Source organism: Stenella coeruleoalba (assembly GCF_951394435.1).
Source record: "Stenella coeruleoalba genome assembly, chromosome: 15".
NCBI lineage: Eukaryota > Metazoa > Chordata > Mammalia > Artiodactyla > Delphinidae > Stenella > Stenella coeruleoalba.
This window is the reverse complement of record NC_137161.1, coordinates 18,864,288-18,886,839: the sequence shown is the minus strand read 5'-3', so window position 1 is coordinate 18,886,839 and position 22,552 is coordinate 18,864,288. Positions and strand designations below refer to the sequence as shown.

At 48.6% G+C, this 22,552-nt stretch overlaps 1 pseudogene across 1 annotated transcript; it reads left to right on the top strand.

Moving 5' to 3' along the window:
* Positions 1-10,144: 10,144 nt before the first annotated feature.
* On the top strand, positions 10,145-10,738 carry LOC307198587 (small ribosomal subunit protein uS8-like; annotated as a pseudogene). The gene has a single exon. The product of its transcript is annotated as a small ribosomal subunit protein uS8-like (transcript).
* The last annotated feature ends 11,814 nt before the right edge of the window (positions 10,739-22,552 follow it).

Sequence of the window (22,552 nt, the reverse complement as noted above, 5' to 3'; positions counted from 1 at the left end):
GAGCACAAAGACCAAAACGAGTCATCCCAGCCAAAGCCGTTCTAGACCAGCCAGCAGTCAGCTGACACAGGAGGGGGTCCCTGCCGAGAGGAGCAGAACCAACCATCAGGTGACCCAGAGAATTATGAGTTAGATCAATAGTTGTGGTTGTAAGTCACTAAGTTTTGGAGTGGTTTGTTACACAGCAGTAGCTAATTGATACACACACTTGGGGAAGGGGTGCCTCGTAAGAAACAAGAGAGGAACCTGTAACACGGTGTGATGCTGACATATCCAACATGTGTGCAGAGTGATGCGAACGCCTAGGAGGGAGGACTTAGTTCTTCAGGGAAGAAAGAGGGGCCAGTTAGAGGAGGCTTTCTGGAAGAGAAAATATGAGCATGTTTGTCGCAGGAACTCACCAGACAGAAGAAAGAACACGGGCAAAGGCATAACATCATGAAGAGAGAGGGGGCTTGGTCAAGAGCAGGGAGCTTCAGGCTCCTCTAGGACAGGCAAAGGGGCAGAGCTAAAGGCAGAGCATCAGCTAAGGAGCACCTGGCTGGGAGGAGGAGGGGAGGCTCGTATGAACACCTGCTAGGGCTGCAGGAGATGAGGCCAGGGGCTCAGACGGGGGGCTCCCGGACAGATAGAGTCAGGGCTGGAGAGCCAAGGAGGAAGCATGACTCCTCCACCAGACCCACGCTACTCCTGGACATGATGTAGGTCGCAGGGGTGTCCTGGAGCAACCGTAAGATAAGACCATTTCCCCCACTGTGGGGTCTTGGCAAGTCTGTCCTCTCTGAGCCTGTGGGTGTAGGATTCTCACCCCAGCTTCTCAGAGGTCCTCCCAAGGAGATCAGGAAATGAAGGCTGGGAAGGTGCCTTGTAAACTAGCAGACTCATGCAATTGGATGGGGTGGGAGTTATTCCCATTCCTCATTCTATGTATTTTCTCCAGCTTTATCCAGCAAAGGGAATCTTCCTCCCCAAAATATGAAAGAAAGAAAAAAAAAATACCTGCACATCAGTTGGAATCCCACAGGAAGCATACAGCAATTGAGGGGAGTTTAATTTTTTTTGAGTTGAGCGGGATGCAGGAAAACTGACCAGGATGGTGCTGTATCTCAAGGATGACAGCACTGGGGAGGCCTGCAGGGGAACGGTTCCTGGGACAGAGAGGGGGAAGGGGCTACTGGCAGCAGCTGTGGTTCCTGTCACCAATCTGGTAGGGAGGGAGGTGGAGAAATCAATGCCCCAGATCTCACTCTCCTCCCCCTCCAGTCTCCAGCCAGAACTCCCACTGGTTGGGCCCATCCAGAAGACAGAGGGCAAGGAAGGTCACGATGCAGTCCTTACGGCTCAGCTGCTCAGTGCCAGAGCAGGGTAGGAAAAGTGGACAGTGGACCCAGGGGCACATGGAAGACATCCAGCACCACCTCCTTAGAGGATGTACAGGTTTCAGGAGGAGAAGAAGGCAGACACTCCAAGACCTTCCATGAAATAGGCCAGGGACAGGACTACCGCCCTTGCATCCAACCTCTTCTCCACGCAGCCTTCAATCCAAAAGTTCTCAAAGTGTGGCCTGGGGGCACCCCTAGGGGTCCCTGGGATCCTTTCAAGGTGTCCACAAGGTCAAAATATTTTCATAATAATCCTAAGATGTTATTTGCCTTTTTACTCTCCTTCTCTCACAAGTGTGGTTGAGGCAGCCACAACCCCCTGAAACGACTGTTAATTCCTCCCTCTTCCAACTGCGTATTTCAGTGAGGGCAGATTTTCTTTATACATTTGAACCAAAACAAGTTATCACCAGAATCAAATGCGGAAGCAGATATGAGAATCTAGCAGTCTCTTATTAACCTTAATCATTTCAAAAAATGTGATGTAAATTTATGTAAAAAGAACTTAATGTAAAACAATGCCACTCTTCTCACATATGTTCCCTTGTTTTGGAAAATATAGATATTTTCTGTTAAAAACGTGATTTATGCTGCCACGTAATAGGTTGATTATTGTTATTATAAATGAATTAATAAATATTTTTAAGTTTCCGTTTTGATTTCTAATACAGTAAATATTGATAGAGATAGCCCACATAAACAAAACTTCTTGGAGGTATTGGATAATTTTTAGACATGTAAAGGGTCCTCCGATGAAGAAGTTTGGTACGCACTGCTCTATGGGATGCTCAGAACAGCTATCTATACTAACCACACTGACTGTAACTAACGCCGCCCACCTCCTGTTAGGGAGGAGGACACTAAGGCTTGGAGACAGGACAGGAGGACAACTCCCCAGGCTCACACGGCTGGCTGAAGGCACAGCCGGGATTCCAGTCTGGGCTGTCTGGCACCACGGCACACACACTTTCCCCCACGGCCCCACCGTCCATGAAGCAAGACGCCAGGGGAGCAGCAGATGATGGACCAGCACCTGTTCTGCCACCTCCTCCAAGGAGGGAAAATGACAGGGATTGATTGATCCCTATGATCAGCTACAAATTGTCCCTCCGTGTGGCCGTGTTAATCAGCTTCTACCAGCCAGGATCTGACCAGTTTGAAAGGTTTATAGCAACAACGTGGTGCTGATTTATTTCACCTTAATAAAAAAGTGATCAAGGGAAACCTGCATCTATCATTCTATTTATCGCTCGGAGTGATTTATGAACTAATTACAGTTGCAGCGGCCGCAGGCTCTAAGGATGGGCCATGGTGAGGAGATGGGGTCAGGATGGCCCTCGGCACTGCCTGGGACACGCCCGCCCAACCAACCGCCCTTCTTTTCCAGCTTTGCTCCTGATGCCCAAACAAGACTGAATTCTCCAAGGAGTGTCAAGGCCCTGAGAAGAGGGGGGAGGGAGAGCGGAGAAAGGGAGGAGCTGTCCTGTCCCAGCCATTCCCTCCTTCCTCACTTCCTTGTCCCTGGAGCAAGCAGCTCTGCTACCCCAGCTTCCTCCCAGGTCTCTGGAGGGAAAGGGGGTCTTCAGACATGATCTGGAGGGTATGGATGGTTTGGGGAGGGAAAAGATGAAAAGCCAACAGCCCAAAAAGGGGATTCCAGGCTAATGGGAACCTGCCAGAGGGCCTCCTTTCCTTGCTGCTCCGGGTAGGGCTGCAAGTAAAACATGGGACACCCAGTTAAGTCTGAATCACAGCTAAACAATGAATCACTTTTTTTTTTTTTTTTGCGGTACGCGGGCGTCTCACTGCTGTGGCCTCTCCCGTTGCGGAGCACAGGCTCCGAACGCGCAGGCTCAGCGGCCATGGCTCACGGGCCCAGCCGCTCCGTGGCATGTGGGATCCTCCCGGACCTGCGCACGCGCACGAACCCACGCCCCCTGCATCGGCAGACGGACTCTCAACCACTGCGCCACCAGGGAAGCCCATGAGTCACTTTTTAGTGCAAGGATGTCCCAAATATTGCATGGATGTCCTGTAAAATCTAGCAACCCCGGCTGCGAGGCCGAGAGGGATCTGGTACAGTGTTCAGCAGACTGGAACTGTCTGCACTCCCAAGGTCCATAGCCATGGACAGCCTCGCTCTGCCCACCCGTTCTCTGACTCCTGCACCCCTCTGGATCCTATGGGCTTCCGACGGGGACCTCCGGGGGGATATGACTTCTCAGAGCTGGTGGGCAAAGACCCTCAAACTCCCTGAGTCTTATCTGTAAAATGGGGGTCCCTACCCTGTCCTTGTCCTTCTCCCGAGGGCCACACAAGGTGGTGGGAGTGGATGAGTCTTTCCTTCACCAGCGTGCCACAGGGGTGGGGAAGGGGCTGTCTTGGGGTCATCATGGTTGGGCTCCCTTTCTTTTAATCATCTTCCCTGGAGCCTTGGGTTTGTAGTAGGAAAAGTCAGAAGGTGAGCTGGCACTGCCTTTGTGGGAGAGCACGGTACAGTATCTACTGAAATTGAAAGTAAATGTGTGCAACCATCCAGGTCCCAGGCATCCAAAGGAGGGAAGCACTGGGCTCTTGCAAAAGCTGTAGGAACAAGGGTGTCCGCCAAAGCATCATTTCCATTATCGCCCAGCAAGATCGGAAGCTGCCTGAAATCTATCAAAGGAGAACTAGGTAAGTGGATGGCGACGCACGCAACCTACGCTGAAGTACAGGAAGGAGGAAGAGAAATTTACTCACCTGTCAAGATTTCCAAGAAATACTGCTTTTAGAAAAGAGCACGTTGAGGAACATGGGTTTCTTGACCTCAGCACTATGGACGTTTTATTTTATTTTATTTATTGATTTATTTTGCGGTACGCGGGCCTCTCACTGTTGTGGCCTCTTCCGTTGCGGAGCACAGGCTCTGGACGTGCAGGCCCAGCGGCCATGGCTCACGGGCCCAGCCACTCCGTGGCATGTGGGATCTTCCCGGATCGGGGCACGAACCCGTGTCCCCTGCATCGGCAGGCGGACTCTCAACCACTGTGCCACCAGGGAAGCCCACTATGGACGTTTTAGACCCGATAATTCTTTCTTGTAGGGGTTGCCTTCTGCACTGAAGGATGTTTAGCAGCATCCTGACCTCTACCCACTGGATGCCAGTAGCACCAACCCCACGAGCTGTGATGATCAAATACATCTCCAGACATTGCCAAGTGTCTCCAGGGGGTAAAGTCACCCCCCAGGGAGAACGTCTAGAACTGGTCTAGACGTCATCAGGGATGTTTACGCGTGCGCGAGCAAAAGCAAACACCAAAACCAGTCTTTCTGTAGGGACTTGGGTAAGGTGTGAGAGCACAGAGAAAGTCTGGAGGGCAAGGCTCTGGACAGGCAGCTGGGGTCACCTCTGGGGAGGGAGTGGGAGTGCGGATGGGGGAAAGAGGAGGGTCACAGGCGGCTGTCACCTCCTTGTATTAGCTGCCTGTTTGCCAGGGAGGATGTATGTGTTTCTCCCTTAATTGTATAACAGAGAGGAAAGAGAGGGGAGAGAAAAGAAAAAGAAGCAAGGAGAGGGGAGGGGAGAGAAGGGGAAGAAGGAAGGAAGGGAGGGAGGAAAGAAGGAAGGAAGGGAGGGAGGAAAGAAGGAAGGAAGGGAGGGAGGGAGGGAGGGAGAGAAGGAAGGAGGGAGAGAAGGAGGGAGGGGGGAGAGAACCCCAAAAGCCAGGTCTGGGCCGAGGTGCTGTGGGACCTCTGTGCTGTCTTTTCCTCTCTGGTCCTCAAAGCAAAATAAAGGGGGCTGCACCCACAGGAACTCCTGCCCTGTGCTCAACCCGGGTGAGCCCCAAGGTGACCTCGCCCCTCCCTCGGGCCAGTCCTCTGCACTGCAGCCCAGCTGTGACAGAGAGAAACCAGGGCTTGGGGCCTCGCTCTCCCTCCCAGCAGCTCGAGCTGATTAGCCTCCTGGGGGAGAGGGGAGGACAGGGTCTGGTCAGCCGCCCAGCTCCACGCTGAGGACTTGGTGGAGGCTTGATTAAATAATTACACAGAACCCACTGAGTAATCACACTGTCTCCAGAAACAAGGAGCACCTTCAGAGGAGGACCCGTTAGTGATTTAGGGGCGTGTGAGTGTGTCTGTCTTCTGCCTAAGAGAAAATCATCATCACAAGTCCTCATTTGCAAAATGCGTCCACCTCCCCCCATCTCACTCCATCCCCTCCCAGACCCGGGTGTATAACGTAACCCCTGCTCCATGACGGAGGACCCTGAGGCTCGGAGAGGTTCAGAGCTAGTTTAAGGTCCCAGGAGAAGGGTGGGGACAAGCCCAGCCCTGTCTGCCCCAGGGGGCTGGTGCCCAAAGGCGACCAGGAAGTCGGCACAGCCAGGACAAGGTTCAGGACTGAAAGATCCTAAGAGAGATTTCCAGTTCTTGTTTGTTGTTTTTTGTTTTGTTTCCGCACTGGGATTATTTCTCTCCTTTCAATTTTGGAAAACAAACCTACAGTAAAACCGGCCCTGTGAGCCTTCCCAAGGTCGGCTGCTGCCAAGACAACAGCCCAGTGTGTCAGGTGAGAGATGGGGCGCCCCTGCGGCCACCCTGGTCCCCAGCTGCCCAGGCCGAGGAGGGGGTGCTGGGTGGTGGGGAGCCCAGGGGTTCCAGGGGCTCTGCTGTCAGTCTGGGACCCCCTGGTCTTCCCCAGGGTGAGGGCCACGGGTGGCTGGCTGGATGGACGTGAAGACTCTGGCACCCCTTCCAGCCAAGTGTCTCCGTGGCCCAAAGGGGGGTGTCCACAGCCGACTCTCTGCTGGTCCAGCTACCCACCAGCCAGCCGCACTGGCTCATTTATGCTGGAGCAGCCCAAATTCATTAATAATGATTAGTCTCTCCTCAAGAAGAGGTTCGCAATCAAAGGGCCATTAAAATTAAGTGCTGGAGGAACGTGGGGGGGAGGGGGAGGGGCACGGGAGGGGAAGGGGCACGGGAGGGGGAGGGGCGGGGGAGGGTCAGGCAGAGCAGGGCGTCAGTACCCCCGGACTCTGACACCTCCTTGCCGCGGGACCTTGGGTCCGTCACACCTCAGCCTCATTTTCGAGGACTTGAGGCTCAGTCTCGCCATCTCCAAAATGGAGGGGCGGTTGTGACTACAGGGTCAGTGATAACACGAGTGGAAGCACCCAGCTTGGGGAATAAGTCTTGGGAGAGCCTAGGATGAGACTCCCAGCACCACGACCCCGGGGGAGTTAGTGGAAGGGGAGGGGGATGCCCCCTGCCAGACCGGACCCCTGGAAGTGCCTTTTCTCACCGTCCAGCTGTGTTCACTCTGGTCCCTGGGCACTATACATGCCCCCCTCGCAGCCCCAGCAACCCTTTCCTCGTCTCCGGGCTGGAGCAGCAGAGCCATCGGGAATAGCGTGGGAGGGGAGGGGGGGCGACCAGGACACCCACCCCTAGACCCTGGAGGAGGCTGGACCAGACAGGGCGTCCCTGCCCTCAGCCCCCCACCTGCCCTGTGGTTTCTCGGAAGGCCTCAGGTGCAGAGAGGAGGCCAGGGGCCCACACCCCACTGACCCTCCACCTGCATGGGTGACAAGAGTCCAAGCCATGGCCCTCAACTGGGCACCAGGCCATCCAAAGTGGAGTCCCACGCACGGGCGGCTGTGAAACGCACCCCTCTCTCAAGGAACGGGATTCAAATAGAAAAGAAGCAAAAGAAGAAAACAGAATCCTGAAGCCTACCAGGTCTGGCCCTTCCCTGGGAGAAGGGGAGATGCCAGAACTCCAGAAGTGCTGAGCCCCGGGTTGATGTGGCCGCCTGATTCCTCTTGAGGACAGGAAATGGAAGGTTGTACAAAGGCCCCTATTATGTGTCAAGCACTCAACCTTGTTGCTTCATTTGACAGCCACAAGGACACCACAGGGTTGGAATTAGTCATTCCCGTTTTACAGAGGGAAAAACTCAGAAGGACAAAGCAGCCTGGGCAAAATACCGTGTCTGGGACAGTCACAGTGCCAAAGTCAAGATTCAAAGCCAGGAGCAGTGGGTTCTGACTCCCTTCTCCTTCCACCCTGCCACTTGGCAACCAGGAGACTGGTGATGACGTCGGTGGTGATTACAGCTGACACTTCCCAAGCCCCTCCACAGGCCAGGCTGCAGCTCCCGCAGACCTGAGTCACCCCACCCTCCCCACAAACCCACCAGGCCTGGACTCTCCTACCATTTCAGAATGAAGACCCTGAGGCACAGCAAAGCTAAATGACTCGTCCAAGGTCACGGGATAGGACACGGCAGAGCCAGGACTCCACCTGACTCGCAGGGCCCAGCCTTGCCCCGCACTGAGACCCACTTGCACAGTGCTTGGAACAGAGCGACTGGTCCATAAAGAAATATTGGACAGAAGAGAGGATTGGTAGCGAGAGGGAAGGATGACAGATTAGCACAGCAGTGGATGGTGATGGTCAAGAGGGGGCACCCAAGAGTCAAATGGCCTGGGTTCAGATCCCAGCTTGGCCACTTTTTAAGTACAAGCTTCTTAACTTGTCTCTGTGTCCATTTTCTTATCTGAAAAAATGACTGTAATAATAGTTCTTACCAGCTAGGGTTCTTCAGAGAGAAAGGAAGTTACTCCACAGCCTGGCACCTGCTGAGAGCTCTATTCTACCGTGGATGCGTGGAGGGCAGGCAGCAGGGAAGCTTTGGACTGGCTCACAGGCCAGCCCCAGGGTATTCTTATGAGGCCACCAGGGGCGGTCACATTCCACACTGCACAAGCCCAGGAGTGAGCACATCCTTAAATTTTGCACCCTGGGCGCCTGGCTTGCCTCACCCTAGTCCCATCCACCCTCGTGTGCCCACTAGTTTCTCCCTGGGCTCCCCCGGTCTCCTGGGGTCCCACTGCCTCCACCCAGAGGATAGGTGCTCTCAGACCAGCCCTGCCAGGGTTTCCAGCCTGGTGACAGTAAGCTCCCCATCACTGAGAGGTTAGAACAGAGGCCGAATGGCCACATGGAGCCCTACAGACAGGATAAGGGCTGCAAGGAAGCTGGAAACCCGCTTTAAAGCTTTGAGTAAGCTGATGGGGTGAGCATCACCGGTGTGAATGATCACATCGCCACCTGGTGGTAATGTAGGAGATGGGCCAGTTGGCCCCGGGAGGGCGGAACAGAGCACCCTCCAGCCCCCACCCCTTGCCCCGCCCAGGTGCTTCTCACAACGGGGGCATTTAGACAGTTAACAAATGTTAATCGAGGTCCTAATGCCGAGCACTATTGATGAGTTATTTTCATACATTATACCATTGAATTCCAACAACTCTAAGGCAGGTATCGCCATCCTTTTTACAGATGAGGATGCTGAGGCTCAGAGACTCAGAGTTAGTTGCCCAAGGTCACACAGCCAGCAAGTGGCAGAGCCAGGATTGGAGCTCAGACATTCTGACACCAAAGCCTTCCCTCATAATCGCTAAGCCTCAGGGGGTTCAGTGAGAAAGAAAATAGGCACCTCCCCTGGCCTCACAGAGCTTACAGCCTCGTCGGGGCACAGAAATCACAGATTCATTTATTAGGTGTCCACTGTGCATTAGATGCCAGGGATGAAGAAAGTAGCCAGGGTCCCTGACCGAATCAAGCCTGTGGGGAAGACGGACATTAATCAAATAATCACACAAATAAATATACAACAGTGTAAAAAGACCTGAAGGAAAGGTATGGGTTCTGAGACTGGACTTCAGGGTGCCTACCTGGCCTGGGGGGTCAGGGGAGTCTTCCCTGAAAAAGTGATGCATTGAGCTGAGATCTGGAAGATGAGCAGGACTTACCTAGGCAAAGAGGCATGCATTCGTTCATTAGCAAATGAAAGCAGTGTGGGGCGTCCATCCATGTTTGCATTTTTTTGCTGTTGCACATACATAAATCCAGAAATAACACATGGAATATTTGCCTTTGCAATTTGCTTTCTTTTTTATTTTTATTTTTTATTTTTATTGGAGTATAGTTGATTTACAATGTTGTGTTAGTTTCAGGTGTACAGCAAGGTGAATCCGTTATACATATACATATATCCACTCTTTTTTTCTTTTTTATCTTTTTTAGATTTTTTTCCCCATTCAGGCCATTACAGAGTATTGCGTAGAGTTCCCTGTGCTATACAACAGGTCCTTATTAGTTATCTATTTAATATACAGTAGTGTGTATACGTCGATCCCAATCTCCCCTTTATCCCTCCCCCACTTTCCCCCGGGTAACCATTGGATTGTTTTCTATATCTGTAACTCTATTTCTGTTTTGTAAATAAGTTCAGTTGTACCACTTTTTTAGATTCCACATATAAGCGGTATCACACGATATTTGTCCTCTGTCTGACTTACTTCACTCAGTGTGACAATCTCTAGGTCCATCCATGTGGCTGCAAATTTGCAGCTTGCTTTCTTACTCCACATTTTTCTTCAGGTCTTTGCATGTCAACACACAGAACCGTTCATTTTAACTAAGGAGGTCGTCATGCCATGGACACCTGCCATATGCACTATGATTTATCTATCCATGGTCCTGCTGATGGCATTTGGGTTGTTTACAAATTTTCATGCCTAAAAACAGTGCTACAGCCAACATTCTCCAAGCGGATACATCTCCACATGCACATCTCAACATGATACATCATAACATGCACGTATGTTAGAGTTCCTCTGAAGTAGGGGTCTGTGTTCTTTTAAATACTTTTCAACATCATTTTGGTGGGGGTGAGGAGAAAATACATTTCTATTAATAAAAAATGTATCTTTCCACCATCTTTCCGTGCTTCCATAATGGTGAACGTGAATGTCCCGGCTGATGCTCTCAAGAATTTCAACAATGCCAAAAAGAGAGGCAAACACCAGGTTCTTATTAAGCCATCCTCCAAAGTCATCGTCAGGTTTCTGTGATGATGAAGCATGGTTACAATGGTGAATTTGAAATCATCGATGATCACAGCGCTGGGAAAATCGTTGTGAACCTCACAGGCAGGCTAAATAAGTGTGGAGCGATCAGCCCCAGATTTGATGTGCGACTCAAAGATCTAGAAAAATGGCAGTAAAACCTGCTCCCATCCCACCAGTTTGGTTTCATTGTACTGACAACCTCAGCTGACATCATGAACCATGAAGCAGCAAGATGAAAACACACAGGAGGGAAAATCCTTGGATTCTTTTTCTAGGGCTGTTATACATACATGCAAATAAAATGCCTCAGAGGACTCTGAAAAAAAATAAATAATTAAAAAATAAAATTTAAAACATATACAAAAACAAATGCATTTACGAGTTCATTTACCCTGGCTGAAGCTACTTTAAGGTTCTGAAACATCTGCCAAAATGTTTCCCAAACTTCTGAAGACTTTGTTCTTTCTTCCCTTTTTTTGTAAAATTTTTCCCATATGGACAGCTTCTTAGAAGACATACTTAAAGGGTTTTAAATGATGTGGGTTTTTTTTAAATCACTCATTTCATAAACAGGACTACTTTTGCAAGCCTGATTTCAAGGTTTCAGCTGAGTGCTCTGTGGCCTTCAGGCTGGCGGGTCTCAGGCAGGTGGCACCCCTGCAGTTACACCAGGTCACCTGGAGATGTATATTACCTGAGGTAGGTGGCGCCTTGGAGGTGGGGCTCACGTTTCTATTCAAGCTTTTGCACGTTGGACCAGTGTGCATGCTGCCCAGTCTGTGACGAGCTTCATGGGAAAACCTGAGTTAACCAGCACCCTACTTCCTGCTGACCCCCTTCATGTGTTAGGGCCCCTTCACCTGGCTCCAGGTGTATGTGTAAACTCCACATGAGAGGTTTCTAGAGCATCAGGTCTGACACAGACCTTGAGGCCCATGGTGGTGTGTGTGTGTGTGTGTGTGTGTGTGTGTGTGTGTGTGTGTGTGTGAATGTGGGATGTGGGGCGAGGGGTGACTACCATATTCTCATCAACCCCTTTTTGGGGATTGCCTCTGGTTCTCAGAATTATAGCTAGGGAAGGGTGAAAGGAACTCTAAAGCCAGGCCTCACCACCTTCTCTACCAGATTCACTCACCGGGCACTCCCCATGGTCCACTTTGTCAGGACATAAACTGAGCGGAGCAGGGCTGCCCAGAAAGTCACATCCCAGGAGACAGGGTATCTGATCCAGCAGCAGTTCCAAAAATCTACCACCAGGTGGCAGCACAGCTCCTGCTCTGGCCGTCGCCTCTCAGTGGCTTGGGGGTCCACTGGGACCCTCAGATCTGCATCCAGACCCTGTCTTGTGGTTCCTCTGCTTGTCTCAGCTGTGTGACTCACTCTGAGTCCCCCTGCCCCCATCGGAAACCCCTCCAGCTGGCTAAGATACCATAGTCAACTGAGGCACAAGGAATCCTGTGCCCCTGAGAATCTGTGTTCCATTGCATCACACTGGAGGCATAGAGTGGGACTACCAGACAGCCTTGAAAAACCCAGGAGGGAATGTGAGGAGGCTCGGGCCAATGTGCAGCAGAGAGAGGGCTTCCAGAACCCAATAAAGTAGCCCTGGTCCCTGACCCAGCTTCTTTCCCTTCCTTCACCTGTAGCCATAAGACCCTGAACCAAGGGTGAGTGGCCACAGGCCAAGCCCGGCCTTCTCTGCCCACCATTCCAGTCAGTGCTGAGCTCACTGGCCTCAGACCCTTATACGATATGCCTCAGCAAAGGGGGACCCCATGCGAGGCCCCAGATCTCTGGACCAGCACAGGTCCATCTGATGGCCCCCAAGATGCTGTCTCTAGCCAGGATACTGACCGTTAGTACCCTGATCCCTGGTCAAGGCAGAGCCCCCTATATGGAAAGGTGAGCAAGGACAAGCCATGACCCTGGAGCCCTGCCCAAAGCCTGAGGTCTGAAGCCTGAGGCCCGAAGCCTGAGGTCTGGCAGGTTTCCAACTCCATACTCACAGCTTCCAGGACAATCTGTTCATTCCACACATGGCAATTGTAATTGCATGACATGTGTGTTTGTGTGACCTTTGAATGTCCCACTACCCTCTTGATCTGTAAGTCCCATAAAAGAAGGGGCCAAGTTGACCCCGGTAATCACTACACTGAGCACAGGGCCTGGCACATAGTAGGTGCTCAGAAAAAGACTGTGGAATAAGTAAAAGAATAAATGGTATCTTCCCAGAGAGAATGCGAAACACCTGTCAATTGTTTTACAATTGTTAAGGCATGTCCCGCAGGGATCTCATTTCATTCTCCCCATCAACCCACAGAGTAGATACTATTATTATCCCACATCACAGTGTATTCCTTTCCTATCACTGTAGTAACAAATTACTATGAACTTAATGGCTAAAACAACACAGTTTTACGGTCTTACGGTTCTGGAGACCAGAAGTCCAACACAAGTCCCATGGGCGAAAATCAAGATGTCTGCAAGGCTGCATTCCTCCTGGAGGCCCTGGGGAGAATCCATTTCCTTTCCTTTTCCAGCTTCTAGAAGCTGCCTGCATTCCTTGGTTCATGGCCCACTTGCTCCTTCTTCAAAGTGGACAATGTCCCATCACTCTGACTGAAGCCAGGAAGGGTTCTCTGCCTCTAAGGACTCCTGTGATTAGATTGGGACCACCCGGATAATCCGGAGTAATCTCCCCATCTCAAGGTCTGTAACCAGAATCACGTCTGCCAAGTCCTTTATTCAATGTGAGGTAACATATTCACAGATTCCAGGGATTAGAGCATGAATATTTTTTTCTTTTTTTTTTTTTGGTGGGGTTAGGTATTATCCAGCCTAGCACATACAGATTCAAAATCAGAGATGAATAGACCTCCCCCTCCCAGCGTGTGACTAATGAAATGGGTTCAAACCCAAGTCTTTGGGGCTATAGAATCTGAGTTCTTTCTCCCCTTTTTACCAATGCAAATACCCAGGGTCTCTGGTCCACTTTTTAGGAGGCAGCAAGGCAGGACACATTAGCCCAGCCCCCTTAAGAGTAAATACAGACTTTTATTTATATATTTTTTTTAAAAAGTGCTTGTCTAGACAGTGGAAGAATGTGGGAAAACGTTCTCTTTATTTCCCTTTATTGTCATTGTTTTAACATAAATACAGTTGATCCTTGAACAAGGTGGGTCCAACAGAGTCGAAAATCCTCCAGTAACTTTGTAATAATTGAACCTCAGTATCCGCAGTTCCACATCTGGGGATTCAACCAACCTCAAGTCAGGTAGTATGTTATTTAGTGGAAAAAATCTGCGTATAAGTAGACCCGCGCAGTTCAAACCTGTGTTGTTCAAGGGTCAACTGTGAATCATTTTCAACCAGAGGGAGAAAGGATTAACCCACCTGATTGGCTGGAGTAGGGGAGTGCGCCTGACATTCCCGTCTCTGGACTTAATGCTGCTCCTCTCTGCAATTAAACAAATGGCCAGCAGATGGCGTACCAGGCTCACAGCAGGCTTCTCACCCCCTGGACCACCCCTTTTCTGGGGGTGCAAAGGTGGCAAGTGTGGAAGAGGTCTTCCCCTTCTCTTCTCCAAAACAGGTGCTAAGAGGAAATGCCCAGCAGGTCAAGTCAAGGGCACAAAATCCAGGGATTCACGCAGCTTCAGGGCAGCCAGTTTGGGGACCTGTGCTACCTCCTGCCCCATCCTCTGAGGCAGATTCAGAGACCAGAATTCAAGCCTGTGTGAGTTGAGGGTCAGTCTTGGCTTCAGGGCAGCAGAAAGGAGGAGCAGCTACTTTACAGGACACTTAAGATGGTCAGGCACCTTACATACTTTTATACACATGTATTATTTCATCTCATCTTTCCTGTGGCCCTATAGGGGACACGGCATTAAAAATAGTGACTTGTGGGGGGTGGGATGAACTGAGAGATTGGGATTGACATATATACACTACTATGTATCTCAATAGATAATTAATGAGATCCTACTGCATAGCACAGGGAACTCTACTCAGTGTTCTGTGGTGACCTAAATGGGAAGGAAATCTAAAACAGAGGGGATATACATATACGTATACATATAACTATTCACTTTGCTGTACAGCAGAAACTAACACAACATTGTAAAACAAATATACTCCAATAAAAAAAAATTTTTTTTAATGGTGACTTGCTGGGGAGATAGTAGCAACGCCAATCTCTCCAAATTCCAACAAAAATAAGCAGGGTAAATTAGCAAAAGCAAAACCCACGGACAACATTTGCTTCACAGTTAGGTGGCAAAGGTATCCCCATGAACACCAAAATAATATGAGTGGAGGAGCTCAACCCCCGGTAGCCACCTGCATGTTATCAGATGCCCTGGGGTTTCCCCCACCCTCACCCCAAGCTGCTCCTAGCTCGGCCTCCAGCCTTTGGCATCCCATCTCTTGCCAGCAGAGGGAAGCAAGGGGATGTCTGAGGGACATGACAGGAAGACAACCCCCAAATAGGCAGCAGGTATTCAGTGGAAAGCATGGAGGGACAATTCGAGAAGAGTGACTGAATCTGGGAGGGGTTTTGCCCACTCCCATAGTAAGCGAGGGCAAGAATCCTCAGGAAGGACTACTAACTCTCAAAGATGTTTGGTTCCCGTCCAGGACAAGGTCCCACACTGCAGAGGAAATGCTTTGGAGTGGGATCAAAACGGAGGAGGACTGATTAAGGCAATGGAGAGGAAGGAAGAAGATCCAGATCAAAGTGGCGGGAGGAGCCGGAGCCGGGAGACCTCAGAAAGCAGGTCACCAAGTCTGTGTGCACCACATGCAGACGAGAGGAGGAGGAGCTCTTGATGTTAGAAATGCATCCCAAACATCACCTTCAAGTTCCGGAAAACTAATGTCACATAAAAATGAGCAACAGAGGGCTTCCCTGGTGGCGCAGTGGTTGAGAGTCCGCCTGCCGATGCAGGGGACACGGGTTCGTGCTCCAGTCCGGGAAGATCCCACATGCCGCGGAGCAGCTGGGCCCGTGAGCCATGGCCGCTGAGCCTGCGCGAGCGGCCACAACAGTGAGAGGCCCGCGTACCGCAAAAAAAAAAAAAAAAAAAAAAAAAAAAAAAAAAAAAGAGCAACAGAGAAGTCTGGAGGTCAAATCCCATACATAGTTAATTTAAGCAACAGGAGATTCAGGAGCCAAATAGCATCCCTAGAGATAGGATAAAGAATGCCAGCAAGACATTTCTTCAGGATGGATCAAAACCATAGCCTTCTATTTCAAAATGACCTTAAAGACATTTTTTAATTATGCAAGATGTGAAAGAACAACATAAACTACAACTAGAGAACCTTAATTAGAAAACAGAACTCAGGAAAGAATTAGAAATACAAGGGAAAGAAATCATTTTAGAAATGAAGGCTAAGATAGAAGAAACACAAGAGCGAATTAACCCAACCTTAAGATAATGCCTTAAGAGAAAAAGTTGAAAAGGAAGAAATATTATAAATCAACAAGAAATGAAGACAGAGGGTTTTTTTTAATATTCTAGAGAAAAGAACAAATATTGTAATTAGGCAAAGACGTTTCAACATACAAGTAACAAAAGTCCCCGAAGAAGAAAACCAAAGCAAGAGAACAAATACTAAAAACTATTAATCAAGAAAACTTACCAAAATTTTTAAAAATTAAAATTACAAATTGAAGGAGCACACTGCATACCTGAAAATATCAACCCACAATAATCAGACACATTCAAGACATTCTAATAACATAACTGGACTTCAAGAAAAGAGAAAAAAAATCCTCCAGGCTTCTAGGTAATGATAATAATAATAATTGACTTATAAAGAAAAATAAATTAGATTATTATCAGGCTTTTCAAGAATAATGCTTTATGCTAGAAGAAAAAGAAGTCCCATACTTAAGATATTCAAGAAAGGAAAATGTAAGTTAATAATTGTATGTCCAGCAAAAGTGATTTGTAAGTTAAATGGACTCAGACATATAATGATTAACATAAAAGAACTCAGGGAATATTGTTCCCATGAGACTTTCCTGAAGAATCTGCCAGAGAACAGGTTTCAGACAACCAAAATGACTAGAAAGACAGGAAAAAAAGGACTGGTAGTGAACATTAAATATATAGTTACTGGAACAACTAAGACTCAATGGGGATTGAAAAGAGATGGTGCCACGTGTAATGTCTGTGTGCTCTGACAATGTATCTGCAAGACCACTATTAAAATATGGAGAATGGGAAGAGCATATACCAAGAAAAATGATGTTTTTAACTGTTTCCAATAATTATGTTGGTGGTGGTATTCCTGTCGTAATTTTGAGACTGCTGTGTGTGTAATGTGGGATAAAGCATAAGTAATTACGGAATATTCTAATTCTACCATCCACTATACCCTTGCGAATGTGATTCTCAGCATGGAAGAAAGGAGAGATGTAATACCGAAGTGATTAAGTAAAAATCCTAAATGTGGGTTGGAAGTATCAGTTTGAACACAAGGTTCTGTCCTCTGGGATTTTGGCTAAGGAGTGTGCATGATAAAATATATTTCTTTGTAATCAAACTAGTAGCAATGTGTATCCCTAACACCTGGATAGCGGTCATGAAATACCATTTCCCTTTTCTTTCTTTTTTAAATTTTAAATAAAAGGCCTTCTTGGAGAAAGAAGATTCCAGGTCTGGAGCAGAAAATGTAGAAGATGAATCTGATGCATCGTGTCATACAGAAAGACAGGAATCTCTCAGGGACAACTAGGGTTGTACCGAAAAGACTCAAGAGCCAGCTTGAAGAAGCTCTCCCTGGCATGGGACGATGGAACGGGACAAGTTGAGCTTCAAAAAAAATGATACTTGTAAATGATTGTAGCCCATCAAATATGCTAAAATCTAAGAGTTCATAATGACATTGAAAAGGAATTAATTGGTCCCCTCCTTCCGAGGATGATAAAGAACCAATTCATTTCCTTGAAAACTGATGAATAAAGGGAAAGAAGCAGGCATGTGTCCTGCCTTTCCTATATGACCTGTATCAACAGGGCAACAAAGAGTAGATGAAAGGAAGCATCCCTTTCTAAAAGTCTCTTTCCAATTGATAAATGAAAAAGAAAGATTGGGATTGGAATGTTGCCACGTGCAACCCAAATGAATTCAGGGACTAACTAAGACCATCGACAGACAGCTGCTAAGACAGAAAGAGAGAACACCCAACATTGTGTGCTGCCTGAGGAGAGCACACAAGCCCCCCAAGGAGCTAGTCAAAGGGATTGAACCCAGGTCTGATCAAGCCTCTGGAGCCAGCTGCCAGCTTCCAGGAAGCACAGAGGACCCAGGAGCACACTGAACGGTACTGTTCGGATAAAGTCAGCAAAATCCAGACTGTGGGAAAGTCTACAAGGCAAATGGTGTTCCTTCAGCAAATAGCTTGTAAGGAAAAGAAAGGGTCCAGGAACATCTCTAGATTAAAGGAGACTTTAAAGATGTATCTTTTCTTTTTAAGAGGCAAGTCTAACAATGATATCTAGGGATACACACTTAAGTGCTGAAGTATTGCAAGAAAATGATTACTGTAAAAGTCAGGCTACTCGTTCGTTGCACGGGGGTGAGAGGGCTTAGATTGGAAAGAGGCACCTGGAGAGAGTTGGGGGAGAAGAGTGCTTGCAAAGTTCTATTTATTAACTTGGGAAGTAGTTACAAAGATATTTACCATAAGATGACTCATTAAGCCATATATTTTGTGTGGTTTCTGTATCTGTGTTTACTTTACAATAAAGAGTTTTTTTTTTTAAAGGCTGAAATGAATGAATGAATGAACCACCTAGGAGGTCTCCCTGTTCTCCTTTGATGGATGACAAAGAGACAACTCAGAGAGGAACACACGTTTGCCCAAAGCCACACAGCTGCTAAGCCGCCCAGCTGGACTGGAAACCCAAGTGAGATTCATCTGTTCTTTTGACAAACAGTTGCTGACACCTGCTGAGTTGGTTTCTGGGCAAACAGCTGAGTTAAAACAGTCTGGCTTCAGATCCACCTGCCCTGCACGGGAGTAATGCAGGGAGTGTGTAAGGGACATCTGTAAGGGACACATGCGGGTCTTGGTACCCAGCTGGGCGTGGTCACAGTACACCCCAGGGCCCCTCCCTTGTTCAGGGCCCGCGTGATGCTCTCAGAAACTGTGTCCACGCAGCTTTTCTCACCCCAGACTCTGGACATGGAAATGCATTTGATCTCACCTGACCATCTGATGAAGTTTCGCTTCTGTTTCTCAACACCTCCCGGAGTGTTCTGTCCCCTGGAGAAGAGAGAGGGTCTGGGAAAGGGTCCTGGCCTAAAACTAAGAGGCCAGCTTGCACCCCTCCCTTGCTACTCCACCTGGGAGGGCGCCAATGAGTTGGGGCAAATGGGGAGAAGATGGAACTGTGCCGTCAGCTCTGCAGGCTAGAGCCCCTCCCTTATCTGCCTTGGTATCTGTCAACCCAGCATTTGACGCTCAGTCTGGTAGAGAGCAGGGGCACGATACATGTTTGTTGAATGAATAAATGAATGAATTTGCTATATCACTTTTGATCTATTTTATAGAGTCTAAGGTTAAATCAATGCTTTTAAACTATATCATCCTAGGGACTTCCCTGGTGGTCCAGCGGTTAAGACTCCACACTTCCACTGCAAGGGGCACGGGTTTGATCCCTGGTCCAGGAACTAAGATCTCACATGCCACACAGCACGGCCAAAAAAAATTTTATTTAATAACATTATCTTTAGACCCTCAGACATAGAGGACAAATTTACGGTTACCAGGGAGGAAAGGGAGGGATAGGTTAGGAGTTTGGGATTGACATAAACACACTGCTATGTATAAAATAGATAACCAATAAGGACCTACTGTAGAGCACAGGGAACTCTACTCAATGTTTTGTAATAGCCTATAAGGGAAAAGAATCTGAAAATATACATATATATGTGTATATATATGACTGAATCACTCTGCTGTACACCTGAAACTCACAACATTGTAAATCAACTATACTTCAATTAATATATATATATATGTATATGTCATCTTGCACTCTAAAGTGGGAGTTATGATAATGCCCACCCCTAGGGTCATTGAGAAGACTGAACTAGTTAATAAATGTAAAACCCGGACTTCCCTGGTGGCGCAGTGGTTAAGAATCCACCTGCCAATGCAGGGGACATGGGTTCGAGCCCTCATCGGGGAAGATCCCACATGCCACGGAGCAACTAAGCCTGTACACTCCAACTACTGAGCCTGCACTCCAGAGCCCGTGAGCCACAACTACTGAGCCTATGTGCCACAACTACTGAAGCCCATGCTCCACAACAAGAGAAGCCACCGCAATGAGAAGCCCACGCACCGCAACGAAGAGTAGCCCCCGTTCGCCGCAACTACGGAAAAGCCCATGCTCAGTAACAAAGACCCAACGCAGCCAAAAATAAATAAATTAAATATATATATATATGAAACCCTTAGATTAGAGTCTGGCACGTAGTGAGCCCTCAATGAGTTATTCCTGTAACTGAGAGAAGTTTGTCTAAAGTTAGGGCCCAGTCAACGTGAGATTAGGGATCAGTATGGGGCCAGGGTCAGAAGTCAGGGGGCAGAGAGAGCTAGTTTAGCATGGGGTTAGGATTAGAGGAACAGTTTGTGGCCAGTCAGCAGATTTTTTAAATTAATCATCTGTGTGTTTATTTATCCCCCACATTGTTCCAGAAGGACTCAAGGCAGCTCTTAGGAACCCCAACTGCAGAAATCAGGAAAGAGAGATGGAAGCAGGTATGCTCCTGGCCTGGGGCATTCATGCTGATACCCCAGGGCCCTCTCAGCAGAGATCCACGAGTGGGTGACCAAATCCCAGGACTTGCTGGCCGCTCTGAAGTCCACACTGACAGCCCAGGGTCAAGCAGAACCGACCTCTCAGAGTTCTAGTGAGAAGTCCATGAGTTACCCATCAAAGTACCGGCACATAGTAAGGTCTCAATAAATGTTTACTATTATCATCAGAGAACAAGGCTGAGGTGGACCCAGAGGGCCTGCTTTGAATGTGCAGTGAGCAGTGGGGGGTCGGCATTCTCTCACTGGCCAGACCAGTACAGCCTCTCCCCGGGAGCAGAGCACCGCCCCCCAACCCTGCCAATGAATCAGAGCCAGGAGAAGTGGACAGTCAACAGGATCAGACTGGGATGGCCAAGTCCACTCCATCAGGGCTGCCCTGACCAGCAGCTCCAGGGATGCCTGAAATCCATCGGCTCTGACCTCCTCCTCTCCTTAGAACGTGCCTGGATGGGTCCTGCCAGCTCTGGACTCTTCGAGACCAAACCCCAGCCCCAGGACATCCCTTTTCTTTACATTGTTGAATATATTTGGCCAGATAAGGAAAAGTCCACAGGGCATATTTAAAATGTTCTGTGTGTGTGTGTGTGTGTGTGTGTGTGTGTGTGTGTGTGTGTGTATTTGGGGGTTGTATCAGTTTCCTGTTGCTAACCATAACAACTTAACCACTTGAACAATATATAGCATCTTAATCCTACAAGTCAGACGTGGACTAAAATCAAGGTGTCAGCAGAACCCTGCTCCTCTGGAGGCTCTAGGGTAGAATCTCTTCCTTGCCTCTTTCAGCCTCTAGTAGCATCTTGCATTCCATGGCTCATAGCCCTCATCCATCTTTAAGCCAGCAACTGTATCACACGGTTTTGCTTCCTGTCCTCACATCTTCTCTGACTTTGACCCTGCCTCCCTCTTATACGACCCTGTGATTTCACTAAGCTCACCTGGATAATCCCAGCTAATCTGCCAATCTCAAAACCCTTAACATAATCACATCTGCAAAATCTCTTTTGCATGAGAGATAACATGTTCACAGGTTTCAGGGTTTAGGACAGGGACATCTCGGTGGGGGACATTATTCTGCCCTGCCCAGGGGCCTAGTGTTGTACTCCTAGGATGCTGTGACTCCCCTGCTCTCTGTTCTACCCACTGGGGGAACTTTGGAACCAAGAAAGCAGCCCCTCTTCTCAGTCCAAAGAAATGTTCGTAAAATGTCCCATCAGAAGACAAAGAAAAGAAGTGAAGCAGCCCTTTGGATCCTTCTAGAGATTGGACAAGAAATTAAGCTCACATCCCTGGGGTCCCAACATATACCTGTGATACCAGCCAAGGGGACAGCCAAGAGCAAGGGACAGTGGCCAGTACCAAGCTCCTCCCGCTGGGGAAAGCCAGGCCGGGAAAGACTTCACCTCACTTCTGACCTCACTTATGATTAGAAAGATCATTTCGTTACCAAATGAAATGGACAAAGAAGCAATGGCCCAGGGGCCAATTCGAAAGCTGCCTTCCAGCTCGCAGAAAGTATAAACCAGACCCAAACAAAAAAAACCCCTAGAGCACCCAGGGTCCCAGATTTGCGTTCCCCGCCCCTCCACCGCAATTTTATCTGACCTGCTGACTCTGGGTCTGGGTTCCGAGTCACGGAGACGGTGCAGGAAGGACGAGGCAGAGGTGCTCCGGAGACCTTCCAGCCCCGATCTGCGCGAGCTGCCGCAGCTTGGACCCATCAAGCATCCCTCCTGTAAAAATGGTTCTTTCAGCTGAAAGTCATAAATCTCCTCTTGTTTTGGTGACAGCCTGATTGCTGCCTTTGCTTGCAGGAGACACACACATAGGAAACAGTCAACCTTCACAGTCAGAAGGGGAAGTCGGTCGAATGCCAAGATCAGAACCTGGTCTGTTAATCCTCAGGCAGGAGTGTGGAGAGGAGACCCTGCTGGGACCGCGCAAACCCTGGGCACCACCAGGTGTCGTGCCTGGGAGGTGTCCTGTCTCTACCTGGAGACTTTGCTCTTTTCTGCTCGTAATAGACTTGGCTGGTCCCAGCATTTAACTCTCAAAGGCAACCTTGTTACTCTCATGTCCATGTTCCAGAGGTGGCCACCTCACCATAGTCCTCAAGAACTGACAATTCAAGAGTAAAAAGAAAAAAAGAAAGAAAGAAACAATTAGAAAGGTAAAGAAATAGGGACAGAGGGGAAATGGGAGAAGGAATGCTGAGAGCAGCCAGTGGTGAGATTAGTGCAGACAGCAGAGCTCAGAGTCCTAGGCACAGATATGACTCCGCTTCTTAGCAACCATTGTGAAAAGGGAAACAAGGTCCATCATGTGTCGTAAGGCCTGTCAGCTAAAAGCAAAGTCATTTCCCCCCCACCCCCATGCCTAATCTTAGTACTAAGATGTGGAAGAAATTTATTCTGAGGTTCCCATGGAGAGGCCACC